This window comes from Mus musculus, chromosome 1 (assembly GCF_000001635.26).
Source record: "Mus musculus strain C57BL/6J chromosome 1, GRCm38.p6 C57BL/6J".
In the NCBI taxonomy this organism is placed as follows: domain Eukaryota; kingdom Metazoa; phylum Chordata; class Mammalia; order Rodentia; family Muridae; genus Mus; species Mus musculus.
The window spans coordinates 32,675,160-32,687,169 of NC_000067.6; the positions used below are offsets into that span (position 1 = coordinate 32,675,160).

Genomic DNA, 12,010 nt, shown 5'->3' on the forward strand with positions numbered 1-12,010 from the left:
TCTTATTACCGGTTGGAACATCTTCTGGATATATGCCCAGGAGAGGTTTTGCGGGATCTTCCGGTAGTACTATGTCCAATTTTCTGAGGAACCGCCAGACTGATTTCCAGAGTGGTTGTACCAGCTTGCAATCTCACAAGCAATGGAGGAGTGTTCCTCTTTCTCCACATCCTCACCAGCATCTGCTGTGACCTGAGATTTTATCTTAGCCATTCTGACTGGTGTGAGGTGGCATCTCAGGGTTGTTTTGATTTGCATTTCCCTGATGACTAAGAACATTGAATATTTCTTTAAGTACCCCTCAGCCATTCGGTATTCCTCAGTTGAGAATTCTTTGTTTAGCTCTGTACCCCATTTTTAATAGGGTTATTTGGTTCTCTGGAGTCTAATCTTGAGTTCTTTGATTATATTATGTTAATATCTTTGGATATTATTCCTCTGTTGGATGTAGGGTTGGTAAAATCTTTTTCCAATCTGTTGGTTGCTATTTTGTCCTACTAACAGTGTCCTTTGCCTTACTGAAAATTTGTAATTTTATGAGGTCTCATTTGTCATAGTCACCAAACCCAAACACTACTGTGGATGCCCAACAAGTGCTTGGTGACAAGAGCCTGATATAGCTGTCTCCTGAGAGGCTCTGTCAGTTCCTGACATATTCAGAGGTAGATGCTATCAGGCACCCATTGGACCGATCACAAGGTCCCCAATGGAGGACCTAGAGAAAGGACAGAAGGAGCTGAAGGAGCTTGTAGCCCCATAGGAGAAATAACCATATGTACCAACCAGTATCCCCAAACTTCCCAACAACTAAACCAAACAATACCCATGGAGGGACGCATGGCTCCAACTGCATATGTAGCAGAGTATGGCCTTTTTGGACATCAGTGGGAGGAGTGGCCCTTGGTCCTGAGAAGGCTTGATGCCCCAGTGTAGGGGAATCCCAAGACAGGGAAGCAGAGTGGGTGGGTTGGTTAACAGGGGGAGGAGGAGAGGGTAGGGTGTTTTTGGAGGGGAAACCAGGAAAAATGATAACATTTGAAATGTAAATATAGAAAATATCTAATAATAATAAAAAAGAATAGATTCTTTCTCTTATATCAAGGTTGGATGAGACAACCCTGTAGGAGGTAAAGGATTCCAAAAGGAGTATCATCAAAAAGTCAGAGATAGTTTGTTTCTACTATTAGGAGGCCCACAAGATGACCAAGCTACACAACCATAACATATATTCAGAGGACCTAGACCCAGGTAGATTCTCAATTATTAATTCTATCTCTGTGAGCTCCTGTGTGCCCTGCTTAATTTATTCTGTTTTGTTGTTGTTGTTGTCGTTATTGTGTATGTGTGTGTGTGTGTGTGTGTGTGTGTGTGTGATGTCCTGGATGTCTCTGGCTCCTAGAATCCTAGAATGTTATTGTAGAAGGTTAATTTCTATGAAATAAAATCATATGATGACTTGACTTGGTACCAGTCACTAGGACTTCAATTCTCTGGTCTTTAGCACTAATGTCTTTGAATATATTGATATTTAAAGCACTCACCGAATTGACAGTTTTCTACCAATAACTATATGATTTCAACACAATCACTCCAGGAAACAATAGAAAATGAGGGTCACTTATTAAAGTGTGTTCTCATAAAATTCTACAGCTGAAATATTTTCCGTGGAGACTGAATTGTTTGCTAAGCTGACTACATCCTTAGCTATTACACACTGAAGAGTTCCATCAAAGGTTACATTTCTGTTTAAATATCTCCAAGAAACATTCAGAAAGAACAGCAAAACATCACCTTCCTCACTGCAAGAGAAAGTGTCTCCTAGGAAAATATTTAGCTTTAAAATCTAAGCTAGGATACTAATTGAGCCTGATAAAAGGCAGTTATCAAATGAATACTAAATAGATAACTTAGTGCTTTGCCTCTAACTTTTTTAATGTCTCATATTTTGTATGTGGTGTCTATCACATGAGCAAATTATCATATTTATTTGTATATAAAATGCTAATGTTTATGTGGCATTACATTTATGTGTATATATTTACAAATGTAGGGCTTAATACTTAAAAATACTCCTAAGATAATGCAGACTGTCTTAGTTGGTTTTTGTGAACATCCTACACATATGGGTAGAGGAAATCTCAACTGAGGAAGTGTTTCCATTAAAATAGCCTGTGGATAAGATTGTGGGGCATTTACTTGATTATTGGCTAATGTGGAGTGGCCATATCACTACGGACAATACTGTCACTGGGTAATATAACCCAGAAGATGTCCCAACCGGTAAGAAGGATACATGCTCCACTATGTTCATAGCAGCCTTATTTATAATAGCCAGAAGCTGGAAAGAACCCAGATGCCCCTCAACAGAGGAATGGATATGAAAAATGTGGTACATTTACACAATGGAGTACTACTCAGCTATTAAAAAGAATGAATTTATGAAATTCCTAGCCAAATGGATGGACCTGGAGGGCATCATCCTGAGTGAGGTAACACAATCACAAAAGAACTCAAATGATATGTACTCATTGATAAGTGGATATTAGCCGAGAAACTTAGTATAGCGAGATATAAGATACAATTTGCAAAACACATGAAACTGAAGAAGAACAAAGACCAAAGTGTGGACACTTCTTAGAATTGGAAACAATCACCCATGGAAGGAGTTAAAGAGAAAAAGTTTGGAGCTGAGACAAAAGGATGGACCATCTAGAGACTGCCATATCCAGGGATCCATCCCATAATTAGCCTCCAAACGCTGACACCATTGCATACACCAGCAAGCATTTGCTGAAAGGACCCTGATATAGCTGTCTGTTGTGAGACTAGGCCAGGGCCTAGCAAACACATAAGTGGGTGCTCACAGTCAGCTATTGGATGGATCACAGGGCCCCCAATGGAGGAGCTAGAGAAAGTATCCAAGGAGCTAAAGAGATCTGCAACCCTGTAGGTGCAACATTATGAACTAACCAGTACCCCGGAGCTCTTGACTCTAGCTTCATATGTATCAAAAGATGGGCTAGTCGGCCATCACTGGAAAGAGAGGCCCATTGGACAGGCAAACTTTATATGCCCCAGTACAGGGGAACGCCAGGGCCAAAAATGGGAATGGGTGTGGGAAGTAGGGGGGAGGGTATGGGGGACTTTTGGGATAGCATTGGAAATGTAACTGAGGAAAATACGTAATAAAAAAGAAAGAAAGAAAGAAAGAGAGAGAGAGAGAGAGAGAGAGAGAGAGAGAGAGAGAGAAAGAAAGAAAGAAAGAAAGAAAGAAAGAAAGAAAGAAAGAAAGAAAGAAAGAAAGCAAGCAAGCAGGATGAGCAAGCCACAAAGAGCAAGCCAGTAATCAGCATTCCTCTATGGCCTCTGCCTGCAGGTTCCTGACTAAAGTTCCTTCTCTGGCTTCCCACCATGATGGTGACTATAAACCATAACCTGAAATAAATCCTTTCCCCACCAAATTGCTTTCTCATAGCATTTATCTCAGCAGGAACAAGCAAAGGCATTGATTGATTCAAAAAGAGCAAATTGTCTCCAATGGAAAACATAGTATATTTTTTAAATTGTATTTGAATCATTTATTTATTTGAGGATGATGGATGATGAATGCAACTCATCCATTCGGAGACAGAGGACAACTTCAGAGGTCTGTCCTGTCTTTCATGTGCGGCCAGGAGATGGAACACAGGCCATCTGACTTGACAGCAAGCACCTTTACTCACTGAACTGTCACACTGGCATGCAAGGCTTTTTAATTTTTTTTTTTATTTTTTAAAAAGAAAAACCAAGTCAAAATTAAAAGGTTAATTAAAATTAAAAGACTCATCTGAATTCTGCATGTTGGCACTTGATGTAAAATATCTTCTAAGATAACTAACCTTGTCATTTTTGTGAATGATTTTTGTGTTTTACTTGCACATATTTCTGCTGTATTATTGATGCCTTGGTAACTTTTCTGTTATGAAATCAAAATATGTAAGAGTTTTGAATTTTCTCAGACTCCAGGAGAAATCTCATTTCTGCATTGGAAATAGGTTCTTGAATTTTTACTCCTTTTTACATAGCTCAGGAGAGCTATATAGCTCAGGGCCTGGTGTTGTAGGACCTCAGAGATGGCTGGTTAACCTAGAAGTCAGTAAATGTGCTTTTGTGACATTGGCAAATGGTGACAGAGACTCATACATTTGTAATGAGATAGCCCCATGACCTTCTCCACAACCGTAATATAGGGGAAAGAGCAGCATAAATGACAGAGTTTCATTACCTGACCAATGTCCACAGCATATAAAAGCATAAACAAAATGTTTAAGATAGATTTTCTAGAGCATATACCCACATAGAAAGATAAAACCTTTCATAAGGACATTTAGTAAATCTCTAATTAGGCACCATTGCCTTCTCTTCTGGGATTGATTTATTTTTTAGAAATATGATGGTATGTTACATATATATATAATTATGTTACATATATATATATATATATATATATATATATATATATATATATATATATATATATAATTAGTTATCTGACCAGCCTTTCTTCCACTAGGAAGATATATTTTTATGTCCCTGAAAACCCCTGAGTGGTGATACGAAGCTGCAAATGCAGTTAATTTTATGGACTTATCAGGTAATATATGATTTGTAAGTCATTTTTCAAAAGATTTGCATATATAACTAAAATATTCTTATTCAATATTTTCTTCATTTACATTTCAAATGCTATCCCCAAAGCCCCCTAAACCCTCCCCCCCCTGCTCCCCAACCCACCCACTTCTGCTTCCTGGCCCTGGCATTCCCCTGTACTGGGGCATATAATTGTAGCAAGACCAAGGGCCTCTCCTCCCATTGATGGCCAACTAGACCATCCTCTGCTACATATGCAGCTAGAGACACAAGCTCTGAGGGTACTAGTTAGTTCATATTGTTGTTCCACCTATAGGGTTGCAGAACCCTTTAGCTCCTTGGTTACTTTATCTAGCTCCTTCATTAGGGGCCCTGTGTTCCATCCAATAGATGACTGTGAGTATCCACTTCTGTATTTGCCAGGCACTGGCATAGCCTCTCAAGAGATAGTTATATCAGGGTCCTGTCAGCTAAATCTTGATGGCATATGCAATAGTGTCTGGGTTTATTGATTGTTTATGGGATGGATCTCTGGGTGGTATAGTCTCTGGATGGTCCTTTCTTCTGTTTCAGCTCTGAACTTTGTCTCTGTAACTCCTTCCATGGGTATTTTGTTCCCCATTCTAAGAAGGAACGAAGTATCCACACTTTGGTCTTCCTTCTAGAGTTTCATGTGTTTTGCAAATTGTATCTTGGCTATTCTAAGTTTCTGGGCTAATCTACTTATCAGTGAGTGCATTTCATGTGTGTTCTTTTGTGATTGGGTTACCTCACTCAGGATGATATCCTCCAGATCCATCCATTTGCCTAGGAATTTCATAAATTCATTGGTTTTAATTGCTGACTAGTACTCCATTGTGTAAATGTACCACATTTTCGGTATCCATTCCTCTTTTGAGGGACATCTGGGTTCTTTCCAGCTTCTGGCTATTATAAATAAGGCTGCTATGAACATAGTGGAACATGTGTCATTATTACCAGTTGGAACATCTTCTGGGTATATGTCCCGGAGAGGTATTGCTGGGTCCAATACCTCTATGTCCAATTTTCTGAGGAACCTCCAGACTGATTACCAGAGTGGCTGTACCAGCTTGCAATCTCACCAGCAATGGAGGATGTAGGACTACAGATGACACCAAATTGTAAATGTCCAACTTGGCTGGAAGCTCCTATGTATACTTATTATTTATCTGTAATTATCTTCAAAATAAGTAGGAAAACATAATTTGAAAGTAGAAATTTTAGAACCAAGCAGGCCATTAATGTATCAATGTCTATGTATTTTGAGGGAATTAAATTAAGTCAAATTATTAAAGTAAAGCAATAAATTATAAAGCTGTGTATGATGATGATAGATACCTATAATCTCAGAAGCCAGAAAATGGGGAAGAATCATTACTTTAGGACCAGGAATGGCTACACAATAAAACTTTGTATCAAAAAAAGAATACTTCTATACTTAAAAGTTAAAAAGGGAGCTGGAAATATAGATACCTCAGTGGTTAAGAGCAGTGGCTGTTCTTACAAAGAACCTAGGTTCAAGTCTCAGCACCCGTGTCTTAGCTTATATCTGTGTTCTTCTGACACCAACTGTCATTAACTATGCCCATGATAAACACATATACATCCATACCATACCACATACATCCACAAAGCATCCATACCCATAAGATAAAAATACTAACAAGTACCAGTAAGATGGCTCAGTGGTTAAAGGTACTTGCTACCCAATGTGACTATCAGAATTCAATCTTAGAGGTGCACATGGTGGAAGATGAGAACCTTCTCCTACAAGTCATACTCCATACTCACAAAGTGACATCTGCATATGCACACGTACAAAATAAAACTATAATCAAAAGAATTCAAACAAGAGCTTGTATTGCTGAGAAAATTGCTTTGTTATGCTAGTCAAAGGGTTCAAGTCTTCCAGAGCTTACATAAATAAGACTCTTACTTCAGACTTAAACTGAACATTATTTGTATAAAATTTCTAATTTCAATACCAGGCATTTACATGACTTCAACCTTACTTATAAGCCAGAATTCTACTTTAAACATAAAGTTTTGGAAAAAATATTTACTAACCGAATCATAAATAAGTCATTTGCCAAATAGTTCACAAATATTGAGCCATTATTCATACTTTTCAGGTAAAAAGAGTTAACATTACTTATAGGTGTTCCAGGTCTTATATTTCAAATAGTACACTTACAGTATTACAAGTATACACTTATAATAACAGAATGCTTATAACATAAAACACTTGACCATTTCCCAACAATTTTAGCTACAGTTAGACAATAAATTAAGGCTTGTGTTAGCATAATAAACACAATATTTATGCTCAATGTATGTTCTAAAATATCTTTTGCACTTTGTTAATGTACAAAAAACAACTATAAGATATCTGTGGTAACAGTCTGTATTAATTTTTACTGGAGGCAAGACTGAGGATTTATTATGTAATTTCTATCAGTATACATATGAAATGCCCAGAGAACATGCTCAAATTGTTTTGTTCCTTGGTTGTTCAATAACTTCAAAAATAAAATTATTAATTATTATATGAATTAATATATAACAATATACAGAGTTAGACAAAGCATATTCAGTGGTACTTCATGACTTGTTTTAACATCAAATTATATATGTATATAACATCAAATAATAATATACATATAGTTGAATTAAGATAAAAGTAAATTAAAATAAGTCAAATGCTCAGATAAATTGTTCCTTAATATTATGTATGCAAGGTTGCTCAACCCATCTGGAACCACCTTAGCTGTTGAAAACAGGGATTTTGTGTTAGAACATCAGTGATGGGTGAATAATCTCTATTTGTGACAAAAATATGGAGATGAAATAATCAAATTCTCACAAATTCAACAGCATACATTTTAATGCAACACTGTTTAGGAAATGCCAAGTCAACTAAGAAATGAGCAACCCATTGTGCTAATGTCCAAAGCTCTTATTAGGAATGTCAAGTCTGGCATTACTTGGTTGTGTTCATAGTGTGAAATCAGCAGGGCACCTTGAACCTCCCTCCTGTCAGTCACCATTTCTGACCCTCTCGTTGATGGGACAAAGCCGGGGACATGAAGAAGAGGACAGCCACAGTTTTATGAAAATATATTTGCTGTAGCACTCGCACATGCTGTGTGTGGTGTGATGTTATTCTTAGTGTGCAAAAGAACATTTGTTTTCCTTTTCTCAACAAGCAGTGCCTTTCCCTCCTATGAATTAGGATGCTCAACAGGACAGAAAAAATTAATTGTGAGCCAGGAGTGGTGGCGCACGCCTTTAATCCCAGCACTCGGGAGACAGAGGCAGGCGGATTTCTGAGTTCGAGGCCAGCCTGGTCTACAAAGTGAGTTCCAGGACAACCAGGGCTACACAGAGAAACCCTGTCTTGAAAAACCAACAACAACAAAAAGAGTATGTGATGATGCATCATAGGAAGCCCAGAAGCTAGCACAAATCTGACACTGGTATCTTTTGAGGGTCAGTGCTGCCAGCAGTGAGGTGAACCCTTCATCATCCATTTATGATTTCATTTGTGAATTCTGTTTGTAAGGTGGCTATAGAGAGGATTAAATATGAGCCTAAGCAGAAATGTTTAAAGTGGAATAGCTCTTTCCTTCAGATGGAAGCTGAGTGATATATTAAATTTTTGTCAAACAGGTGAAAAACTCCTGATTTTATTGAGCACTATAGCAACATAACAGTAATATATTGATTCTCATTTGCCCATGGCTTTCATGTCTTATAGCACTTGAATTTGAAGTTATGAATTCTTGAATATCAGAGTAAAAAAAAAATAAGTCAACAGCAAAGATGAATTTTGTTGAAAGAACATGATACATGTTTGAACCACTTTTTGACAATATATGGAACAGTAGACAATAGTTCTCACGAAGAGAAATGGCATCTATCATACCTGATAGAAATTTGCAGGATCCCTGCTTAAAGGATTATTGTGGTCATTTTTCCAAATTTTGCCTTTTTTTATTAGTGGGAAGTTCAATTATTTTTTTACAAAGAGCCAGCATGGAGGCATTCAGTAAATATTTGTGCGACAGTATGAAATTGAGCAGAGTAAACAGAGAGCAATAGAATAGGGCAATGAGTTCCCTCCTGAAATTCTAATTTTCTCTAAAGCACAATGAGAAATGCATTTATTCATTGTAAATAGAGTGCCCATTAGTCTTAGTTTACTGTTGTTGATCTGTTGTAATTCTGACCAATACTACCTTTTCCTTTTCAAAGTTTTAATATGCATGAGAAAAATAGGTTAACCTTATCTATCAACAATAAGAAAAGGCTTTCAGTATTTATTACTCATTTATTAGATGCTGGACAATTGCTAGAGACCTTAGAATGCTTTCAATAAATAATGAATTCTTTATAATAACCCAATAAGGCATCAACTAGGACACAGGGTTCAGTGGTAGATCATTTGCACAAAGCCTTGATTTCTGTGAATAGCAATGAAAAAAAAAAAAAAAAGGAGAACCAGTACTGAGTCAAGTGTTTTACTATTTCCATATAACAGTTAAGGAGACAGAATTAGAGAAACTAAACCAGCATGGTGTGCTCCCACAGTGACAAAACCTAGACCTTTACATATGGCAGAAGATGTTATTTTTTAATAATTACCAGTTTGTATAATTAATTATTTTGCTTAACATATACAAATATTATAAGTAGTTCTACCTTGATTATCCTGAGCTCTTATAACTGTATTTTTATAAAGCCAAGTGCTCTTTAAGATACAGCAAGAATCTGATCTCAGCTGGGAAGTATTTGAATGTACTGATGTCTCTGTATCAATGAAAAAGATTTCCTGAATGATTGGTTTATGCCAGATACTGTATTTTTTATTGTCCCTGTGCTGGGCCACAACTTTATAAAACAGTTCTGCAAGACAAAATATATGACTTTCGTGAATACAAATGCATTGCTTCAGCTAATAATCCTAAATAGGTGCACAAGTTAAAAAGGAAGAATGAGGGATTATGTTGGTATTGTTTCCGTAGACTCTCCACCTCAAAAACTTCTATGCTGGGGGCATCAGGGAGTAACTGATTTTCAGGATATCGGACACAGAATCTGAATAGAAGGAAAATTCTTAGTGGAAGAAGAACTCCCCAAAATCTCAAATTTATACTCACAATTGTCTACTGGATACTTGATAAGGACATGTTCTTCACATACTGCTTATCTTTATTTAATCTTTTCACCATATCTCAAATAAGAAATGCATTTGAACCAATGAAATTTCAACTCTTATGCTATACAGGGTACTTTCCTCTGAAATCTCTAAATATTGCCTTAGTTTAGAAATATTTCTGATAAAATATCTTAAATGAACATAAATACCATTTATATATAATTAACATTGTTATACCATTGTGTAAGCCATGTCACAATAAAACATATGTACAGAAATGTTATTGTACTGAAATGTTTTGTCATTATTTCTAACAAAAAAAGTAGAAATTCATATAAGTATTCACTAAGTTCTTTGTGCTAAAGAGAGGCAAGTAAATATGACCAGGCCTATGTATGACATATGATTACAATTCATTTGCTGATATAAAATATGTGTACAAATATGGACTGTGTTCTGTCATTACAGACTAAAGGAGTTATTTTGGCCTACAGCTGAAAAGGATGGCATCATAATAGAAATGAGAGTTGGATGGATTATCAGATATAGAGAAAAAGTAAGTGAAAAGAAACTTTGTCTTTCTTCCTTAACTAAAATTACTATGTTGACTTTAGGGCTTGAGAGATGGTTCAGTGATTTAAAGTTCCATATTGTGCTTGGAGAAAACCTAAGTTCAGTTCTCATCACCCATGCCAGATTTTTCAAAACCACCTACAACTCCAGCTCCTGGTGGTACCTCATTCCTTTAGTCTCCACATGAATAGACATCATCATCATCATCTGTTGTAAGCCAGCCCGAGGCCTACAAGAACTGGGTAGAGCTGGGAGGCAGGCTGGGGCTGAAAAAGACTTAGATGGCGAGAGATTAATGGAGACCAAGACACGATTCTGTTCAAGGCCCTCGATTTTACTCAGACACTGTGGTTATAAAGGGGGAAAGCCCATCCCCCGCCAGTCCATTCTTGGTGTCAGGAGCCAGCCTGTAGGCGAAGTGCAGGATTGGATGTGCCTCTGGAATATCTCAGGGACCTCTCAGCAGATAGCAGTGTCTTGGAGAGAGCAGTGGCAGGTGACAGAACAAAAGAGCCATCTAGGTCAGAAGGTAATCTCCTTCTTAGTGGCAGCAAGGTCAAAGACTGGATCAACCTGCTTCTGATGGGGGAGGTTACAATCATCTCTCTCTCTCACACACACACCTACCTTTAAATAATAAAAATAAATCTTTAATGTTTTTAAAATAGAAATCTTATACTATACTAAGATTTCCAGTCTACATCTCAGATAAGATTAGATCCAAGCTAGTAGGTCAATCTAGGCTAGGTAAAAACATACCAAGAAATACCTAGTAATACTCAAGTAATATATCTATGAAAAAGCATTAACCCAATTTGGACTTTATATATGATTATATGTTCATATTAATATCTCTAACAAATTTATTCATAGCTCGTAAACCTAATTTAGACTTCAAACTAACAATGGCAGGGTGTCTATGCTTTGGCTTACATTTTGACTTTTACGTTGTTAACATAGGGATTAGCATGTAAACTTTGTATGCTACTTAGACATTAAATGATTAGGACAGCTCAGACACTTGATTTATTCAATCCCGCTTGTGTATGAGGCCAATTACCGTGGTCTCCCTGTAAAGATTGAGTACTTTAGCTATAGCAGTTTCTTCTATTTGTCTTGTTGTTGTTATTTTTGTTTGCTTTTGTGTTGCTGTTGTTGTTCTGGAACCAAAGGCTTTCATAATTATCATAAGCTCATGGTGCAAACATTTAGGCTTTTTTTTTTTTATTTTCCAGAAGAAAGGATGGGAAAGTCAAGGAGCTATAAACATGTTAGCTGCAGGGTGTTCTCTTCTGAGAACAGCTGGTATATTGGTGACTTTTCTATTGCTGTGACAGAGCACCATGACTGTGGCAAAGAAAGAATTCATACGGGCTTATGGTTCCAGGAGAATATTAGAGTCCGTGACACAGCAGTCAGCAAGCATGGCGGCCAGAGGAGCACCTGAACTCATATCTTGAATTACAACAAGAAGTGGAGATGGCACACTAGAAATAGCAAGATGCTTTACATTTTCAAAGGCAAACTCCAAAGATAGACTTTCCCCAGCAAGGCCACATTTCTTCAAACTCCCAAACAGTGCTGCTAACTGGAAGCTAAGAGCTCAAACACTGAAGACTGTGGAAAACA

General features: G+C 37.2%; 1 protein-coding gene across 3 annotated transcripts in view; it reads left to right on the top strand.

Annotated features, from left to right (window-relative positions):
• Positions 1-12,010, top strand: part of Khdrbs2 (KH domain containing, RNA binding, signal transduction associated 2) — a 532,623-nt gene that overhangs the window by 502,558 nt on the left and 18,055 nt on the right. For all 3 annotated transcript variants that reach the window (XR_001783140.2, XR_001783141.2, XR_373242.4), the window contains one exon: positions 10,277-10,364. The gene's annotated coding sequence lies outside the window, so the exon portion shown is untranslated. The remainder of the gene's footprint in view (positions 1-10,276; positions 10,365-12,010) is intronic.